The sequence below is a fragment of the Wyeomyia smithii genome, chromosome 2 (assembly GCF_029784165.1).
Source record: "Wyeomyia smithii strain HCP4-BCI-WySm-NY-G18 chromosome 2, ASM2978416v1, whole genome shotgun sequence".
NCBI classification, from domain to species: domain Eukaryota; kingdom Metazoa; phylum Arthropoda; class Insecta; order Diptera; family Culicidae; genus Wyeomyia; species Wyeomyia smithii.
In genome coordinates, this window is record NC_073695.1 from 222988344 (window position 1) to 223010710 (window position 22367).

The window sequence follows — 22367 nt, forward strand, 5'->3', positions numbered from 1 at the left end:
GGGAGTCTAGAAAGAGGAAAAATATTTCCTCTCCTAAACTTCCCAGAAAAGGTCCTAAGATTTCTCAAAGTGAAATGAAAGATAAAAAAAAAACCAAACAGTGCTGCGGAAAAACCGAAGCAAACTCCTCCTGGGCTGGCAAATTTAAAGTCCCAGAAGGAGTTCCCAGCACTGCCAGGAACATCTAAAACCCCAGTTGCTCCTTTTACACTCCCAGTTGATGAAACAAACTCTGGATTAGTGAAATTTTCTGACATTGTGGACTGGATTTTTGAAACTTTCAATGTACCCGATCCAATTAAAATTTTTCTTACAGCATTCCTCCCAACAGTTAGATCATTTTTGAAGCAGTTGACTGCCCAATGGCCTCTCCTTGCAGCGATTGTATCCTTCGATGCCTAATTCAACTGCGTATATGAAGGATTCTATCTCTGTCTTACAGTGGAATTGTAGAAGTATTTTACCAAAAATTGATTCGTTTAAAGTTTTGATAAATAAAAACAAATGCGATGCATTTTCCCTTTGTGAAACTTGGCTTACTTCAAATATTGATCTCAACTTCCATGATTTTAATATTATTCGCCTTGATCGAGACACCCCATATGGAGGAGTACTTTTAGGGATTAAAAAGTGCTATTCTTTCTATCGTATTAACCTCCCCTCGATTCCAGGCATCGAAGTTGTCGCATGTCAAATGACAATACAAGGTAAAGAGCTTTGTATTGCCTCAATATATATTCCCCCCAGAGCACAGGTTGGGCAACGGCTGCTCTTTGATTTAATAGAACTTCTTCCCTCGCCACGTTTGATTTTGGGAGACTTCAACTCTCATGGCGTGGCTTGGGGTTCCCCTTACAATGATAACCGCTCCTCTTTAATCTATAACCTTTGCGATGACTTCGACATGACTATTTTAAACAACGGTGAAATGACACGTATCCCGAAACCTCCAGCGCGCCCAAGCGCTTTGGATCTATCCTTATGTTCGACGTCGCTACGGTTGGATTGCACATGGAAGGTAATCCTCGATCCTCACGGTAGCGACCATCTGCCTATTCTTATTTCAATTACTTACGGGTCAACTCGCATGCGACCAATTGACATTCCGTATGACCTCACACGAAATGTCGATTGGAAGTTATACGAGGAAATGATTTCAAAAGCGGTCGAGTCGATTCAACATCATTCACCACTTGAAGAATACAACCTCCTCGCGGGCTTGATTCTCGACGCCGCGTTGCAAGCCCAAACGAAGAAATATCCCGGCGTAACGATCAAAGAACGGCCTCCCACTCCGTGGTGGGACCAAGAGTGCTCCGATGTCTACACGCAAAGATCCGACGCGTTTAAGGCCTACCAGACGGGAGGTATACCTGGCGACTATTTACGGTATTCGGAGCTTGATACCAAGCTTAAAAGCTTGGCTAAAGCAAAGAAACGTGGATATTGGCGTCGGTTCGTGAACGAGACGTCGAGGGAGACATCGATGAGCACTCTTTGGAACACAGCCCGAAGAATGCGGAATCGCGTAACGGTCAACGAAAGCGAGGAGTCTTCAAGTAGGTGGATATTTGATTTTGCCAGGAAAGTATGTCCGGACTCTGTTCCTGAGCAAAATATTGTTCGCGATGCGTCTCCGGGCCACGACGCGATAGAATCACCTTTTACGATGACAGAACTTTCAGTTGCCCTCCTGTCCTGTAACAATAACGCGCCTGGATTAGATAGAATCAAATTCAACTTGTTGAAGAATCTACCCGGCAATGCCAAGAGGCGCTTGTTGAACTTGTTCAATAAGTTCCTGGAGCAAAACATTGTACCGCAGGATTGGAGGCAAGTGAAGGTGATCGCCATCCAAAAACCAGGGAAACCAGCTTCTAATCACAACTCTTATAGGCCGATTGCAATGCTATCCTGTATCCGGAAATTGATGGAAAAAATGATACTCCGTCGTTTAGACCACTGGGTCGAATCAAATGGTCTACTATCAGAAACTCAATTTGGCTTCCGCCGTGCCAAAGGGACGAATGATTGTCTTGCGTTGCTTTCAACAGATATTCAGCTGGCGTATGCTCGTAAAGAACAAATGGCGTCTGCGTTCTTGGACATTAAGGGGGCTTTTGATTCCGTTTCTATTGACATTCTTTCGGGTAAACTTCACCGACAAGGATTTTCTCCAATTTTGAACAATTTTTTGCACAATTTGTTGTCCGAAAAGCACATGCATTTTACGCATGGCGATTTGGCAACTTTTCGCATTAGCTACATGGGTCTTCCCCAGGGCTCATGTTTAAGCCCCCTTCTTTACAACTTTTATGTAAATGACATCGACGAATGTCTGGCAAATTCATGCACGATAAGACAACTTGCAGACGACAGTGTAATCTCTGTTACAGGAGCCAAAGCTGCCGATTTGCAAGGACCATTGCAAGATACCTTGGACAATTTGTCTGCTTGGGCTTTACAGCTAGGTATCGAATTCTCTCCGGAGAAGACTGAGATAGTAGTTTTTTCTAGGAAGCATGAACCTGCTCAGCTTCAAACACAATTAATGGGTAAAACGATTTCTCAGGTTTTGGTACACAAATATCTTGGTGTCTGGTTCGACTCTAAAGGCACCTGGGGTTGTCACGTGAGGTATCTGATGAAAAAATGTCAACAAAGAGTGAATTTTCTTCGTACAATAACCGGACAATGGTGGGGAGCCCATCCAGGAGACCTTATAAGGCTTTACCAAACAACGATATTGTCTGTTATTGAATACGGGTGTTTCTGCTTCCGCTCCGCAGCAAACACACATTTGATCAAACTGGAGCGAATACAATATCGTTGTTTGCGTATCGCCTTAGGTTGCATGCAGTCGACCCATACGATGAGTTTGGAGGTTTTAGCTGGAGTACTACCATTGAAAAACCGCTTCTGGAGCCTGTCTTCTCGTATTCTAATCAAATGTGAGGTCTTGAACCGTCCCGTGATTGAAAATTTTGAAAGGTTAATCGAACTTAATTCTCAAACCCGTTTTATGACATTGTATTTCAATCACATGTCCCAAAATATTAACCCTTCTTCGAATATTCCAAATCGTGTCGACTTATCAAATCCTTCTGATTCTACTGTGTTTTTCGATACATCCATGATAGAAGAAACTCGTGGAATCCCGGATCATTTACGCGTGCAGCAGATCCCTAAAATTTTTTCCAATAAATATCGAAACATCAACTGCGACAATATGTACTACACTGACGGATCACTTCTTGATGGGTCCACTGGCTTCGGTATCTTCAATAACAATTTAACCGTCTCCCATAAGCTCGATAATCCTGCTTCTGTTTACGTCGCAGAATTAGCTGCAATTCAGTACACCCTAGGGATTATCGAAAAAATGCCCACGGACCATTATTTCATCTTTACGGACAGTCTCAGTTCCATTGAGGCTCTCCGATCGATGAAAGATGTTAAGCACTCTCCGTATTTCCTGGGGAAAATACGGGAACATCTGAGTGCTTTATCCGAAAAATCTACTCAGATTACCTTAGCGTGGGTCCCTTCTCACTGCTCGATACCGGGTAATGAGAAAGCGGACTCTTTGGCTAAGGTGGGCGCAACAAACGGTGATATTTATGAAAGACCAATTGCCTTTAATGAATTTTTCGCACTTGTACGTCAGAATACGATCATCAGTTGGCAAAATGCTTGGACCAGAGGGGAATTGGGAAGGTGGTTACATTCCATAATCCCCAAAGTATCGACGAACCCGTGGTTCAAGGGGTTGGATGTAGGTCGGGATTTCATTTGCGTGATGTCCCGGCTTATGTCCAATCACTATAGATTTGACGCGCTCCTCCGTCGTGTTGGGCTCGGGGAAAGTGGTATCTGTGCCTGTGGTGAAGGTTATCACGACATAGAGCATGTGGTTTGGTCATGCCCTGTACACCGTGACGCCAGGTCTAAATTAATAGCTTCCCTGCAGGCCGAGGGTAGACAGCCGGCTGTTCCTGTTCGTGATGTCTTGGCGAGCCGTGACCTATCCTACATGTCCCTTATATACGTTTTCCTGAAATCCATCCACGCCCCAGTCTAGTCCCGTTCCCCTCCGTCTACACCCAACAAAACGACAAGAACACGTTTGAACCTTAAGCACAAAACCAGCAACCAGACCCCGCACAACAGAACCAGGACCCAAGGACTACGAGCCTCTGTCCCAACTCACGACATCGTGGCTCAGCAGAACGAATCCATACATGCCATTCGACGATTATCAGACGACCATTGAACAACAAAACACTGATTGGAAATCCCATGCTAGTTTTAAGTTAGACTTAATTTCAGCTCGTAGTCGGCAGCGAGGATAAAAAATTTGCTTTAGTTTTTAAGTCATCAGATATAATTGGCGCCGTTAAACATTAAATTGTATTTGTGCCGTGTCAAATAAATGTTATGTGAAGAAAAAAAAAAAAAAAAGTAAGGCCTTGTTCTATGAAACAATTTTGCTGAAGACATTGAGTACATAAAATCAATTTTTCATAGTCAAATCTACAACGATCACGATTTTTCGAATTTAGACCACTGTGCACTGTGGGATTTTCAAATAAATCTTTCCGCCAATTGTAAATGTCTTGAAATATAATACTTGGAGTGTGTAGAAACTATTTTGGAAGTTGTTTCATAAAATTATGGCTGAAAAACGTGCTTTTCTTTGAGTATTTCGTCGTTTAAATATCACTTTTTTGTACTTTACGACCTTTAAAAGGGCATTACTCAAAAATGTACCGTACGATGATTTTGAAATTTTGACCAGAGATTCTGGACGTCATAACGAATCGAATGGCGTACTCAGATTCTTTGGTGCATTTTTTTTTATAATAACGGTTTGTGGGAGCACCGTGTGATTGTTTTTATTAAAGCTTATTATATTATTTGTGGATGAAATAATATTCACACACCACACTTCGTGATATTTCAAATTTATTTTCGCGTAGCGTATTGTATTATTTACTCAAAAGCTACCAGAGCCACAAATCCTATCCTGTGATTCTCGTAGAGATGCAGTGGAACCCGCGGTCTCTAATCAAAACGAGCATCACCATCCCTTTTCTTTCCTAGTAGTACTGCCTTTCCCTAGTAACAATATTGGTTTTATCATAGTTTTTTAGCGGTTGATACAGCCAAAAAAGCGCTATCAAACTTTCATAAAACCAGTTTTGTTACTTGGGTTTGGTCGTGGCCGGCGTCGTTATTGGTCAGTTGTAAAAGTATGAACCAGTAAAAATTGCACATTGAGAATGTAATACTAGCCCCAAGCACCATTTATTTTGCAATTTTGTTGGTTCTACCAATCACGGACTACTACTAACTACGGGCAGTCTACCTATGCTATGCTATGCTAAGATCTAGAATGGACTTAGTAAACAAAAAATCCTTTTATAAAAAACGTACGCTTGTGTAACTAAAATATGTTGCGAAAAAAAAACAAAGACAAATCATTTCATTCTTGGCCAATATCAATGTATTAGAAATTGAAGTGATTGACATAGCAAAAAAATAAATCGCCTCAAACGGTTGAGCTTGAAACGTACGCTATCGAGATTTTATTGTGTTTGTTTTGATTGAATAAATCACCACCGCGTCGCACATCACACGCACCGGTAATTCTGGACCGTAAAATTGCCTCAACGCAATATCGGAACGTAAACGCTGGGCGCATCGTACCCGCCTCCGCCGACGACTAAATGGCGGCAGCGGCTTCGGAAATGAAAACAACAGATGGCAAAAATATAATCGAGAGAAATTGCACATTTCGACCTGGTGGTGGGTCGCAATCGGAATCGGTTCTGGTGCTCTGTCTGCAAGGGTGTATCATTTCCTGATTTTGATTTATTGATCCGAAGCCGCGATGATAAATGATTACCGGCGGCTATCGTCTATTTAATTGTTGCTTCTATTGTGATTTGAATTCTATACGCTAAGGTTCTGATTTTGCTGTCCCGTTGATGGTATGGATGCTGCTGCACTACGCTGAGCCTCGGTGTCCGAATAATTCAAACCAAAAGGCGTTGTTCATTTTGATGAACATGATTATGCGTTTTAAAATCTGAAAAAGGCTGTTTATAAATATGCACTGTACGACAGAGTTGCACTGCTTCCATTTTCATAACTTATTGTGTTATTGAAATTGGAAACCTGCAGTTTGCGAATGCAGGTTGACTAAGCGTCAACATGTTTTTATTTTGTTAACACTTGCATCGACTGAATGGTACACTGGGGTACAAAATGTGCAGCTCAAAATGCCCAAATAAAGCTTCTTACTAAACCAGAGTAAATAGCCTCGTAAGTTAATTTTAAGCAAATCCCGAAATAGATCTTTTATATGTTAATTAGTTTTTAGTGACTGGAGTCGTCAACAGGGCATTATTTTTTCTCTCTCCGCTTTGAAGTTACATTTCAAACTCAAAGCAATAACTCTCCTCACACTTGAAACCACGCACAATAGTCGGGCTGCCATGGAACCGACAGCAAATGGACATCATACCGCAATAATAGAATTACTTCACACCTAATTTCACATACTCTACTGCCGTGAATTCCATTCCGCGGAATGGCACCTGTGCGCTGGCTACCTTAGCTGTCATGGTTATTAATCTATAGCACTCTAAGGTAGCGTTGAAGCAAATTGTATATCATGAAGCGCGATGGTCCATTAATAGTATAATATGTAACGGAATTTTCAAACATTTTTTTTTATAATGACTTGCTAAGCAGCGATTTGTAGTTTCTAGCTTCTTGAGAAACTGTATAAGTTTCGGAAGGACAAAGGATTCTGGTGATTTTTCGCTGTAAGCGCTGTTATAAATTTTGCAACACTGTGCCACTGGACCGTCATGCCCACGGCTATGATATAATGCTAATTAAAATTTTATCTGCATAATAAATTCAAAACTAAATTCCGTCAAGTAGCAGATAGGTATATTACTCTTTCAATATAATCTTCAAAAAAAGAAAACAAAAATAAACCTCGCAGCACGACTGTTGCTCCAAAATATGAGACATTATGGGGACGACACCGGGAAACCCCTAAACTGATCACCGTGAGTCGTGTCGTCGTTGTTGGTATATCCGACGCGACAGTATACACACAGCAGCAACGAAAGTAGATAACAAAGCAAAGGCATTGTGTGCGGGATTGTTGAACTTTTTATCCGGCCCAATAATGGTGTTTTTTTATCACCAACATTTGCAATTACATGCCATATCTCATTGGAGAGTGAACACACAAATAAAACCAAAAATTTGATTTGATTCATGCAAATTTTCGTCTGCTGACGTTCAAGCTGTGGATGTGAGCAAAAACAACTAAAATCCGTGTGGGATATTCTGTGGTAAGCGCGGGTGGTACGCCGGCGGCATAAAACGCAAACATATCTCGAAGCACCTCACAACAAACGTGAGTGCACGCGAGGAATTCAATTTTCCAGCTAACCAAAACTGGGCGTGAGAATTCAGCACCTATAACAGAGAGAAAAAAAAATCATAATTAGGGCCGGATTTGTTGCTCGCCGGTAATTATTTCATTCGTTTCGTTTAAGCCGATTCTCACCAGCCAGCGCAGCGCAAACTGTAAGGATTAGCAGGTAGGGTGTGGGCACTGCGCATACCTCCAGGGAGGGTAGCTAGCAGCATGCGATGGCCATGATGGATTCCGATTGATACCTCTCGGAGCTATGGAGCACATAACTCACGGTGAAGACGACGTGTAGAGCGAGCATTTCACGGGATGGAAAATTTTTTTAAGAAGAAAGTGGACTGATTTCATGCTTTTGTGGGTAGCTTTACTGCGGAAGTGATGATCATCATCGGGCTTAAATCGGGCAGATTGGTTCCGCTTATTTTGTTCCTATGGTTGCTTTGAACTTTTTGGGCTTTAGTTAGGGCCATTAGGGTAATGAATTTCTATTTAATGATCTGTTTGAGGTTCTCTTTTTATCCGTACATACTCACAATAACGATGTAGTTTTAATTCTTCTAATTATTATGGGTATCAGAGAGAGTCGTTCTCAGGTTCAGGTTCACGTTTTGAAAAATTTGAAAAAACTAAGCAATTTTCTTTTTAATATTTGAGAATCATGAGATTGTCTAAGTTAACTTTGAAATACTGTTCTATACCTATATGTTCTATATGTTATTATATTGTATATCACTATTTAGGGAGGAAAAATTGTCAGAGCCCGTTATTTTATACCGGATCCAGTGAAACTCGAGTCTCCAACTCAGCTTGTGTTACTCAAGGGAAATTTTGTGACAATCATAGCGACTGCTCCAAGTTCTTAAAGATTGTTCTTAAATCAAAAATATATTCGCAACCGAATACAGAGCTTTTTCGATTTTATCACGGTAAAAAAATATTCACCGTGAGTTTGTCGAAACCGTGATTTTAGCGAAATGATAAAAATTGGATTTTTTTGGTTAGATTCAATTGAAATTTATGATAATTAGAGTTAAATTATGCACTTTCATAGTTTCAATGAAATATAAGTTCAAGATACAAACTAATTACAGATTCTCCAAAGCATTTTCACTAACTTTCTCAAGGACTATGCATACAATATCCGTATGGTTTGTACTGCTCCTTCTTCAGCATAGTTAGATGAGTCTAATGCTTGTTTATGTGAAATTGTGGAACCGCTAGATTTAATAATTTTCAAGCCAACATTCTATGAGCACCAAATTGTAAGGTTATTTGAGCTTTTAGTAGATCATATTGCTCAACTGCTCGAATAATACGTAATTTTTTCTGAAGTCAAATACGTATTTCACGGTTTATTTTTCAGAAATTATGACACAAATAAATTGTAACAGATATGACATCCAAAAAATTGATCAATTAAGTTCATAAAACTATACACATGCAAGGACACAAAGCATAGCTGAAAATTATGTTTCAAATACACTTTCTACACCTGGAAGTAATTCATTATTGGTTTGGATTTTTTTAGAAAAAGCGTGATAAAGACGAAAAAAGCGTGAGAAAATCGAGCGTGGATTTGGCGAGTAGTGATAAAAACGACTGTTGATAAATTCAAAAAGCATTGTATATTGATCATGACCATATTTTTCGAATTTCATGAGTATGGCTAGAATAACATTCGATTGATGCGAAATTTACGCAGGTCATCATAAGAATGGATATGAAATGGAATTAAAGTGATGCTGAATTAAATATAAATTGAACTGCAACTAAACTGAAACTGAATCGATATTAAGCTTAAGCTGAAATGATAACGATCTGAAAAAGAATTGAAACTGACTGAAGCTAAACTGAAACTAAACTGAAGCCGAGCTAAAACTAAACTAAAATTGAATTTGAATCGAACAGAAACTGAAATGAAATCGAACTAAAACTGAACTGAAACTGAGCTAAGGCTGAACTAAAGCAGAACTAAAGGTGAATTGAAGGTGAGCCAAAAATGTACTGAAAATGAGCTGAAATTGATCTAAAACTGAGCTCGAATGAAGCTGGAACTGAATTGAAGCTTAACTGAAACTGAACTGCAGCTGAGTAGAAACTGAATTAGAACTGAACTGAAATCGAACTGGAACTGAACTGAAGCTGAATTGAAACTGAACTGATGCTGAGCAAAAGTGAACTAAACTTGAGTTTGAATTGAGCTGAAACTGTCCTAAAACTAAGCTGAAACTTAACTAAAATCAAACTGACATTTATCTAAAATCTAACTGAAATTGAAGTGAAACTTAATTGAGGCTAAAGTTGAACTGAAAAAGAGCTCGAATCCAGCTGAAACTGAACTAAATCTGAACTGAAATCGAACTGAATTGAAGCTGAACTAAAAGTGATCTAAAAATGAGCTCAAATTAAGCTGAAAATAAACTATTGAAACTGAACTGAAATCGAATTGAAATCGATCTGAAATCGCTCAAATGGAGCTGAACCCGCACTGAAGTTTAACCAAAATTTAGCTCAAATTGAACTGAAACTTGTCCAAAATCGAACTAAAATTGGACTGAAACTAAACTAAAGCTCAACTGAAACTAAATTAAAGCTGAACTAAAATTGAACTAAAATTGACCTCGAATTGAGCTGAAACTGAACTAAAACTGAGCTCGAATTGAGCTAAAACTGAACTCAAATCGAACTGAAACTGAACTGCAGTTGAGCAGAAACTGAACTAAAACTGAGGTAAAATCAAATTGAAATTGAACTGAAAATGGATTGTAGCTGAATTGAGGCTGAATTAAAATTGAAATTAAAATGAGCTAAAATTGAGCTGAAATGTAACCAAAACTGAGCCCGAATTGAGCTGAACTAAACTGAAATCGAACTGAAACGAAACTGCAACTAGAATCAAACTGAAATAGGACTAAACTAAAACTGAATCAAAACTGAACTGAAGCTGAACTGAAACTGAAATAAAAATGAGATTGAATTGAGTTGAAACTGAATTTAAACTAAGCTCGAAATCGAACAAAAACTGAACTAAATTTGAACTCAAACTGAGCTCAAATTGAGCTTAACCTGCCCTGAATTTAAACCAAAATTGAGCTCGGATTGAGCTGAAACTTAATCAAAATCAAGCTTAAACTGAATTGAAACTGGGCTGAAGCTTAACTGAAACTAAATTAAAGCTGAACTAAAATTGAACTGAAAATGAGCTTGATTTGAGCTGAAACTGAACTAAAACTGAGGTCGAATGGAGCAGAAACTGAATAGAATTTGTAGTGAAACTGAACTGCAGTTGAGCAGAAACTGAACTAAAATTGAATTAAAACTGAACGGAAATCGAACTGAAGCTGAACTGAAAACCGACTAAAGCTGAACTGAAGCTGAACTAAAATTTAAAAAAAATGAGCTCAAATTGAACTGGAACTGAACTAAAACTGAGTTCAAATTGAGCTGAAACTGGATTGAAATCGAACTGAAATTGGACTGCAGCTGAGCATAAACTGAACTAAAACTGAACCGAAATCAAACAGGAACTGAAAAGAAGCTAAGTTAAAATTGAACTAAAACTGAGTTAGAATGGAGCCAAAACTACAGCTGAACTGAAGCCTAACAAAAACTAAGTTGAAGCTGAACTAAAATTGAACTAAAAATTAGCTCGGATTTAGCTAAAACTGAACTGAAATCAAACTGAAACTGAACTGAAGCTGAGCCAACATTATACTAAAATTGAATATGAATTGAACTGAAACTCAACTAAACCAGAACTGGAATCAAGCTGAAACTGATCTGAAATCGAACTGAAGCTAAACTAAAATCGTACTGAAAATGAACTGAAACTGAACTAAAAGTGAACTAAAATGAGCTCAAATTAAGCTGAACTGAACTAAAACTGAGGTCGAATTGTGCTGAAACTCATATCTAACTGAAACTGAACTGAAGCTCAACTGAAATCAAATTGAAGCTGAATTGGAATTGAGCTAAAATAGTGCTTGTAATGAGCTGAAACTGATCAGAAATCGAGCAGAAACTAAGCTGCGGTTGAGTAAAAACTGAACTGAAAAAACTGTACTCATGCTGAACTAAAATTGAACTAAAATTGAGCTCGAATTGAGCTTAGACTGAACTAAAACTGAGCTCGAATTGAGCTAAAACTGAACTCAAATCGAGCTGAAACTGAATTGGAGCTAAACTAAAATTGAGCTAAAAATGAGCTCGAATTGAGCTGAAGGGGAGTCCGTTGCCGCAAGGTTACAGAGTCCGCCTTGGTAAGCGGATGGCCGTGGGTTCGAATCTTAGTTGAATCAGGCCATTTGGTTGCCAAAGGACTTTAGCATGGGTTTATTCTCAGGCTTCCCACCAAGTTACTTTCCTTCAATCTGAATTCTACTGTACCTCTGTTGACTCTACTTCTAACAAAAATAAGTCCCTGTTATAATAAAATTGGTGTGAGTAACGTATGAAAGTTCTCTCCAGGGAATTGTTACTAGGCGATATTGTAAGGAGGGACAGAGGATCGGTATAGTAGAGTAGTAAGCTTAAAACGGAAAGGTAAAACTTACACACAAGCACGAATATTAATGATAAGCGTATCACTTACTTCAATAGTGATACTGCCAATAATATGAAGTGCGGAGTACAGAAAACACTTGGGCAATATCACAATAGATTTAATCTCTGGTCGCAGTGATGAGCCCACACAGAAAAAAAATTGAACTGAAACTGAACTGAAGCTTAATTGAAACTCAATTGAAGCTTAGTTAAAATTGAGCTCAAATTGTGCTTGAATTAAGCTGAAACTGAACTAAAACTAAGCTCGAAACTGAACTGAAATTGAACTAAAACTAAACTGAAACAGAACTGAAGTCTAGCTAAAACTAAATTGGAGCTGAACTAAAATTGAACTAAAAATAAATTCAAATTTTTAGTTCAATTATAGTTCAGCTAACCGGAACTGAATATTGAAATCGAACTGAAGCTGAACTGAAGCTGAACTGAAACCGAATTGAAATTAAACTAAAATTGAACTGAAAATGAGCTTAAGTTGAGCTGAAACTGAAGTGAAATCGAATTGAAACTGAAGCTGAAGCTGAACTGAAACTGAAGCCAGTCTAAAACTGAAGTCTTAGCTGAAAATAAAATGGGCTATTTTTCATGATTCATCAGTTTTAATGTTACAACAAAAACAAATTGCAATGAATTGGTAAAATAGAATTTACAATCACTGAGTTTCAGTGACAGTTTTACTTAAAACTCAAAGCTTTGTATGTAAGAAATTTCAAAAAACGGGCAACCATTATATTATTTGATGAAAAAAAATCCGTTATATCAAGTTTTGAGATGATCTCCTGTACTGAGTGTTTATAATACTATTTTTTCAAAAATAATATTTCTTGTGAATAATTTTAATATTTATATTTCTGGCGTCTGAGTTGTTGGTTTGATCAGTATTGTGTCTTCAATGAAGCTGTAGATAATAATTTAGTCTTTCTAAAAAAATGTACACTTATTTTTACTTCTCCGATTTCCAACAAGCATCAACTTTTAGCTAACAACGTTAGCTAAAATAATTATTATTATTATTATTTATTATAATAACTAATTATTATTATTATTTTTTATTATAATTCATCTGACAAGTTATAGTCTTAATGAATGAAAAAGAAAGCTCAAATATTGAATATTTATCGTGGAACCATCGAGATATGAATTAATAAAGTATGTTTTTTGCAGTTTATTTGCTATAGGGTACAAAGTACACGAAAAAGATTTTGTTAGAAAAACTTTTTTTCTTTAAGAATTTACACTGTGGTTTGTTATGAAGAGTTTTAAGCAACTGAATTGTCTATCGCAAAGCCTTCATTTGAAAAAAATCTGAAATAACCGATTTTTTTAACACCATTTTTTGTTTATTAAAATTGTATTTTTTCGGTGTAGGATCTGAAATTCCATTTTTCAGTATTTTCAAATAAAAGTTGAGATAATTTTTTAGAAGTTTTCCATTGAAAACCATTATCTCTCGTCATTATTAAAATATGTTGATCTATAAGAAAGAGGTTTAAATACTTCAAATCTTTGTAATAGTTAGTCCAGATAAATTTTCGAAAAAAGTTTACACGTCCAAAGATTCATTGCGTTCTGCTAGGGTGTCAACACCTATACTTAATTAATTCATATCGCGATGGTTCTTCGGCAGATTTTCAACCTTTGGGTACCAATGAACTCGGAATGAATTCTAGTTTATTGGAAACATATAAACCTAAAAAAACAAGATGTCAGAAAAAGTTCTAAGCATTGCAAAAATACACATTTCAATACACACTCCCAAAATCTCAAGTAATACCAGGAAACCTGGATAGTTTTCCAGTAAAATGAGACCGGGTTTTCTAAAATTGATTCATTTTTATTTGTGAAATTCTGGCTATTCAAAAATTGACAAAATTTTGCCTGTCTCAATCGTTTTGTCTACCTCCAGTACATAAGCATTTTTCAGAAATTAGCTTGATTTAAAAAAATACTAATAGCACAAAATGACACCTAAGCCCATAAGAATATCTGCGCAGTGTTTCAGCTAAAATAGACAGTTGAAAATATTTGAATTGGGACATTTTATTGGACTTTTTGTCTATTTAATCCGGAGCAACTTTTTAGAAGGTTCAATGTTTCTCGTGTGAGACGTAATTCAATAGTTGTGTATGAAATTGTGTTTCAGATGAACATAATTTGTAAACTATCTCTTTGATCAAGAAATAGCTCAGCCGTTTTTGAGAAAATCCAGTAAGTCAATAAGATCGACTTTTGAACATATATTTGTAATGAACGGAAACTAATTAGGAGCGAACAACTCAAACCGATCTATAAGGAGAGGAATTTTTCGGTTTATTTTCGATAGACAAACACGAATGCCCAGATTACAGGCGTAAACTGCCGTGAAAAACAACCCATCTGCAAAATCATCGAACGGAGAAAACAGCGATAGAAGAACTGAAACGATCCACTTGGAATATTGATATGTTTTGTTCTCAGATTGGTAGATTTTAATACTTTGTTTAATAAAACATAACAATTTCAATGGAATAAATTATAATGGGACTGATATGTGTTTATTTTACAATACAGCGTGTGAAATAATCGCTTATCAGTTCCAGTCTTTACGTCCACTGAGACTGAATCAGTTTGTTTGTTGTTCACAGTTATCAAACTTTTTTGTTGTGTTAAAAGTTTAATGTATCGCACGCTTAGCCTTGGGGCTAATAGTGGTCGTGATTAACTAGATTAGTTGAGAGAATTCATTATCGATATCGTTTTTGGCACATTTTGCATGTGTAGGATAAGTACAACGATACACCGTGCCCCACTGCTGAGTCGAGAAAATTTCCAGCTCGAAAAGATCCTCGACTCGATTGGGAATCGAACCCGATATCACAACCGTGTGGGAGAGCTAGCCGACCAACATCGCTAACCACAGAGCCATAAGAAAAAAAAAAGGAAATAACTTTAAAAGTGTGAAAATATAAAATATTGAATAATATGTTGCAAAATATTCTCGATTGTTGTGATGCGTGCTTGTCAAGCATATGTCGCTAGTTCCGTTGAAGATTGTCTCGGTGTTGGCTACTTTTACTCAATTTTTTCCGTATAGTTCTACTTAACATTAACAAGGAAGAATAAAATATTGTGGAAAAAAGCGTTTTAATTTTATAATATCCATTATGGGACTGGTATGCGAATATTTTTTAGATCGGATAAACTGACCAAATACATATGTGAAGAAAAAAAACTTACCAAATATATTTTTTTTAATTTTAGTCATAACTGGTCATAACTTTTGAGACTTTGGTCATAACTTTAAATCGACGAAAATGCATATGGGACTGTAATGCCGTTCACGGCAATCAACTAGTTCCTTCAAATGGTTTTCTTGGTGAGGAAGGCAAATTAAATTCTAAAACATCTGACAATATTCTAGTAGAATTTAGAATTCTATTGCTTCTGTTTATAAGAAATTTTCTATGTATTAGATACAGTCTCCGAATTCATGTAATTTCATGTCCAAATAAATACAAAAAAAATACATTTTGCTGTTTTGATGTTCAAGAGTATAATCTGAATTTGTACGCTGTTTTAATCTTACATTGATGTTTTTTCACAAAAAATGTGCTCAGAATTTTTGTTTTTTCTAGTTAAATTTAAACATTTCAAATCGCTCTTTAACTCGATATTTTATACCAACTCATTATCTGCTTCATTTTTTGAGAAATTACAATTTCAATGCAGCATATTTGGTGGAGAACTAGTATCAACAAATAGCTAACAAACATGCATCACAAAATTGTTCTACATTTTATCTCTTGAACCACATACAGATAATTGCTATCCTTTATGTACTTGAACAGTGGATATCGTTTGAAATCTGATGTACTATTCATTTCGTTTTCACACAATGTATACCCCAGTTAAGAGTAACAAGCCGTAGTTAAACACCAGAAAGAAAAGTGTTGCAATTTCACTTAAAACTGGAATGTATCTGGTTATAAAGCGGTCAGATGACATAATACTGTTCTAGTGACTTTTACTTTGAACTTAGATAACATTAGATAATTCGAAATAAATCAGTAAAAACTCGAGGCGACTTGTTTATTCTCTCACATAAACAAACGAGAATAAAAAAAGTATAAAGGAACGTGCATTAACTCTGAAAATTGCCGTATCATGCTGCCATGCATTCTAGACGATGTTATTTCTTTTTTAATCTCATAAAAAACAACAACAGGATATCCCGACTTCGAATTAAAATGACGACGGGTCTTATCAGAAGTAAGCGACATTATAACTGCGCAGAAACTTTTGCGGGAGCTTTTTTTTCCTCTGCGCGTTGTAAAAGCCTAGCTAACTCGCATTAGTTGTGATTTGAGATTGAATAATTTTACAATCAGAATTGAGCAACACTTATCATTTTTATGACATACTGATTTTGATCTTGCCGCAGCGTGTGATAAAACGCTTTCGTTTTTCAAAAACAAGCATAACAATTTAGCAACATATAAAAAAGCATTAAGCCGCATCTCGCTGGGGTAAACACATATATCAATGCTCACAGCGCATAAGCAGTGCATAAGGTACGCGAAAAAAAAAACGAAACAAACCAAAACAAGCTCAAACAAACCAAAACAAAAAGAAAATCGCTTCGGAAACTTTCTTCCTCGAGATCTCACCTTTTTTCAGAGCTAATCGCCGCGAGACCGGCCCAAAGATCCTACGCTTTTCACCGCCTTTTATCTGAGGCCGCGCATTGTTGCTGCCGCTGTCGATTATTATTATTCCTCCGGCACAAATGACCACTTTTTTTTTGTTTTGAATTTTAAAATTTATTTTGGTTTTGGCTTCGCTGCTCCTTCGGCAGGTGGGTACGCGTGTGGTCACTTCTCTTCGAACGCGCAGCGGAATGGGCGACTGTTTCTTCGCGCTCGTCACACAATATAGGTCACAAAACCGCACACCGATTTCAATCCAATTTCGAAATACACTTTTGGAAGCCCGCCTTAGGCGATTTTCTTCGATTCCTCTTCTCAATAAACATTCACACACCGAGAGCCAGTCGTGAGTTTGATTTATTTTCCCAATAAATTTTAATGTGTACACACAAAACAATAGCTGAACTAGTACAATTAGCACGTTTGGCGAGCTTTGTTGTTATTCCTCACTTGGCACGTTTGACACAACCGTTGCTCTGAGGGGCGAAATGTAATAATTTCTGCACTGAGTAGCGGTTCAAACAGCGCTGACGGAATTCATTCAACTCATCGAGACCGAGAAAGAAATCACATCCAATTGCAGTGATTGTGACACTATCAGAGACGACATACACACACCCAACAAGTATTATGCACTCTTCCGTTACCACCGGGATCGCCGCTGCACAAAACAATCACTTGTTATCACTGTTTGGTTTTATTCAACTTTCCGTTTAACTTATGCACACACACTTTCTTTTCTTCCATTCTCCGCGAGTAAGGCCTTTACAATCGAGACCAAAGATATTCCCCGCTCGATGTCGTCCGGTGTCAGACACGCCAAGGTAAGTCTTTCCCACGTTGAACAACGACACTTGCTATTGCCTCGGGTTGCACAATACCACGCACTGGCGCACTGTCTGCGATGTCTGTTATACTTTTTTTTTCTCTCTGTTTCTTTTGACCCGCTAACTATCTCTTTATCGTCCACCAACGAACACGACTGCGATCAAGGCGTGATCAGTGCATAAAAACATCGCTGCTCCACCCGAAAACCGGCTGGATTGGTAAGTTAAAATAGTACCTAAGTAGAATGCTCACAGATAACACACTCTGAACGAACACACAATAGAGAAAACGTTCTGCTAACGCTTTGATAGGGCAAACATCCGCCTCACGCGATCGAAACACGACTGAAATGATAGTTAGAAGATGGATAGCAGCGTGCTGCTGCTGCTGCTGCTGCCGACTGAGAACGCAAATACCGTGAGTGAAAGATGTGAGCAACCGGTTTCGGGCCAGACCAGAGAGCGCCCTGCTGCACGGCGTCTTGGGGTGGAACTCACGACGACGGAGTTGAGTTCCTCCCAAACACCAAAGGATGTGTACGGTGGATATGAAACTAGTCAGCCTATACACCAGAGAGACGCCGAGACACTCACCGTTAAGGCAGCTGTCAACATCAAAACGGGCGATCTGTATAATTTTGCATTGCCGTTATCCGTTTTGATGTTGACAGTTGCCTTAACGGTGAGTGTGTTGTCATTTCTCTAATGTATAGGTTCGCTACATGAAACGGAGGATCGTGTGTTTATACAGAAAACAAAAATAATGCTGGAATGAGTGACTGATGGAAACGGATAGCTAGATAGAGAGAGTGAGTGAAGCGCGATCACCCGAACGAATGGGTGGTTATAATAACCGTAACATTTTGTTACTATTAACGTGCTCTAAGGGTATAGTAAATTGATTTAAATTTCTCGAAAAATACGCAATAAAGACTACAATTGATAATCTTCCGTGTATTTTAGACTATTACATTTATTTATTTTATAATTTATCATCGACATTTTCCTTTCAGTTACCATTTACTTTCAGAATTGATTCAAATTCGTATCTTTTTCTAGGTCTTGTTGATATTTAATTTTAGAAAAACTGTGTTTTGAGGAATAGGAATGAGGAAACTCAGTGTATCAATTATTGTTTTCTTGATTCCTAACTATCGAGACCTTTAGCAAGCAGCGAAGCAGCTTGTGGTGCTGAGAAGTTTTCGACGAATTTCGTGATCACTTTCAGGATAAGTACCAAATCAATCTTCTCTGCAAAAGTCAGAGGTAAATATGCACATAATAAAATGTTAACCCAACATTTTGAATTTTGATTATCAATAGACTAAGACGAGTAGCCGTCTTCTCTTTTAATCGCAATATCGAGAACCAAAGTCACTGTAAGATGATATTGCACAATATTTTATTTTCAGTGATATACAGTAAGGTATTTTTTACGCGGGTTGCTTTCCTCCATCACTCAAAAACGGTACAAGATATCAAGATACAATCGATAATTTTAAGAAACTGTTTTATTGAGGTCGCAGTACAAATAAGACGAACAAAGTTGAAATTAAACAAATATTTTGGGGCGTCTGAGCAGAATTAGTTAAAACTATTGAGAAGAAAAAAATCAGTTAGTCTTTATTTCTACTACTGTTATTCAAGAGTGAAATAACCAATTTTACTCAATCGTAAATACACGTATTCCGAAGTCTTTTTAATTTCGATTGAGGCACTGATAAAGGCTTGAAGGTGGAAGTCGTGTAATCCTTACAACATTCTAAATTAACTCTATTAATACTACACTTTACACTTTTATCCACTTTCACTAATTAATTCTCTCACTTTTCACTTTTCACTTGCATATACGTATTTCAACACTTACATAGTGCCTTCGTCAGTGCTTATTTGTACTAGTCTATTAATAGACTACTCTCAGCAGACCTATACCTGAACGAAATGTCAAATGGGGTCACTGAATGAATCATTCATTCATTTGGTTAGTATATACCGATAAACAGTCGAAATTATTGCTTGAATTAAAGTAGGTGGTGGACACTCAAAGTTTTTAATCAGTTGGAAGTAAGCGTTTGTGATTACCCCTAGAACATGAATAAAAAAAAAAAATATTGATTGATGAATTTACTCACTCAGAGTACGCCTGTTTGCTTCCTCTTGTTTTCACAGCGCAAATTGATAAACGTGATCTGTTCTCATTGTGGGTTTGAACAGAAGGGAATTTTAAAACAAAGATACGATACGCTTACTTTCACGTATTAAAAGTTTCTGAAAGTGATCACTACGGATATTGCTTGTAAAGTCGTATCCATTTCCAAAAGCTTTGGAAGAGACACGGTCGCTCGAAGCAACATATTCAAATTATCCGGGAATATTATTTCTTCTTCGAAAAATATAGCAACCGGACAGTTTATTTCAAAACTAGTAGCAATACTTCCAAAAGAAAGGAAACAACTGGTATACGAAACCGTTATCGACGGTTATTGAGAACTTTTTGGTTTCTATTGAATAGCTGCAGGAGAAAACCCATGAAGCAAGAAATAAACAGTGGAAACGGTAAAAATTTCAAGTTTTAAATCCATTCTGTAATTTGTTTTATACTTAACAGATACCGAGATTTTCACACTATAAAAATATCCTGGAAGAGCGCGAATCAAGATCTGATGGACGGTTTGTTGGTTGCTTCGGATTCGATGGTAACAAAAGTTCGAGGTTGGTGGAAGAAGTTGTGGCCGATGACATGTAACTCCTCGTATTCCATTTGCGACACATGAACCATGATCACGATTATTGCTTCGATCCCAACAGAATATGTTAATGATGGATTGATTAGTCGAGCTGGAAGCGGAAATTTTGGAACTAGAACGCGAACTTTGAAAGAACAAACAATCTGATTGCAAGAAAAATAGCGCCATACAAAGTAACGACTGGATTTGATTAAAATTAAAGAGAAACTAATTTTCCGACTCTATTTTTGCTAGTTTTATGGCATTGGCCGGTTTACAGTGCCTAAATGGTTGGAGCTCATATCCATTCGAGAAGGTTTCTCGACAACCGTTCTGTAATTTTTATTGAATATGAAAGTATTCACTATGACAGAATATGTAAAACTTATTTGGCTCACTTTGGACGAAATGGCAATAACTTCTAACAAACGAAACCGAACTACTTCAGTGGGTTCCCAAGGAAACTACCTAAACGAGAAACAACGAATACGAAGGCCAGAGCCAAATCTAATTCAACTTTGATGACAAAAACAAATGGTTGGATAGCACACTCAAGCGTCTTAAGTTGTGGTGCGGTATTTTGTTTTAATATTCCACCAACCATTCCCTTTATTAACATCAAGAAATAAAATTGACAGGGTCCTCCACGAACTTAGACTTATTTGATGTCTCGAAGATTAAGGTTTTTCGAAAAGTTTTAATCTACGCTTTTCCGTGAACAATTTTTGAACCAGCTCACAGTGGTTTGAAACGCGAAAAACGTGATCGTCAGTCTTTCGAGTATAAAAATGCCATTTAAATGCTACAGTGTATTCGACAAAATTTTTGTAGATCTTAAGGGACATCTTTTGATGTTAATAAATTTTTGGTTAATTCACCTAGAAGTGAGATAAAAAAATTATTTTTTATTTACTAATCAAATCAAAACGAAGTCTTCAGCAAAGTTGTAGACAATCTTATGTAGAAAAACTTTGCTGAAGACACTTTGGTTCTATCTCTTGAAAATCGATCACATACAGGTAGTTTTATACACAGACATCCCTAAAGTTTCTAAAAATCGAAAAATACCAAATAACTTTTTCTGAAGTGATTTTAGAGGCCTACTATGTTCTAAGTATTTTTTCATATTTAAAAAATACATCATTCTGCCGAACATACCTTGGGAAAATTTTCAACTTTTTCATAGGGTTTAGGACATTTCAGATAGAAAAAAGCACTTTTTCAAAATAAAATTTCTCGAAAAGCTGCAAAAACATGTACAAAATCGAAACGATTTTTGATTTTTCATTAAAAAGTACAAATAGCATTTTTATTTACGGCATCGTGCATTACTTGGAAAACATACAAAATAGAAAAAATTGATTTTTCCGAAAATAATTGTTATGCCACTAGTGTATGCAAATGCCAAGGTTTTTTTTAACAAAATTAGCAACATTCTTTGATGTTTTTCCAATGCTTGAATTCTGAAAAAAAATATCAGCTCAGAAACAGATACCCTTATTTTTTTTAATTTTGTCCATACGGAAGTACCTAATCCATACCAAAATACCTCCGAAAAACCAAAAAAAAACTAATTTTTTCACCCACGCCCAAGCCTTTAAGAGACTGCAAGAAACTAGTGAAACCATCTAGAGAAGCTTGTACTAATCCCCGTCTTCCGAGTGAAGACTGTTGTTTTTGCAGCTTTTTACAGCTTTTCGAGAAATTTTATTTTGAAAAAGTGCATTTTTTTATCTAAAATGTCCTGAACCCTATGAAAAAGTTGAAAATTTACCCAAGGAATGTTCGGCAGAATAGTGTATTTTTTAAATATGAAAAAATATCTAGAACATAGTAGGCCTCTAAAATGACTTCAGAAAAAGTTATTTGATATTTTTCGATTTTTAGAAACTTTTAGTATGTCTGTGTATAAAACTATCTGTATGTGGTCGAATTTCAAGAGATAGAACCAAAGTGTCTTCAGCAAAGTTTTTTTACATAAGATTGTCTACAACTTTGCTGAAGACTTCGTTTTGATTTGATTAGTAAATAAAAAAATAAAATTTTTATCTCACTTTTAGGTGAATTAATCAAAAATTTATTAACATCAAAAGATGCCCCTTAACCC

General features: G+C 36.9%; 1 protein-coding gene across 2 annotated transcripts in view; it reads right to left on the minus strand.

Moving 5' to 3' along the window:
* LOC129721052 (mucin-2-like) overlaps positions 1–17922 on the minus strand; it is a 234436-nt gene extending 216514 nt beyond the window's left edge. For both annotated transcript variants that reach the window (XM_055673154.1, XM_055673153.1), the window contains exon 1: positions 16669–17922. The gene's annotated coding sequence lies outside the window, so the exon portion shown is untranslated. The remainder of the gene's footprint in view (positions 1–16668) is intronic.
* Positions 17923–22367: the final 4445 nt, after the last annotated feature.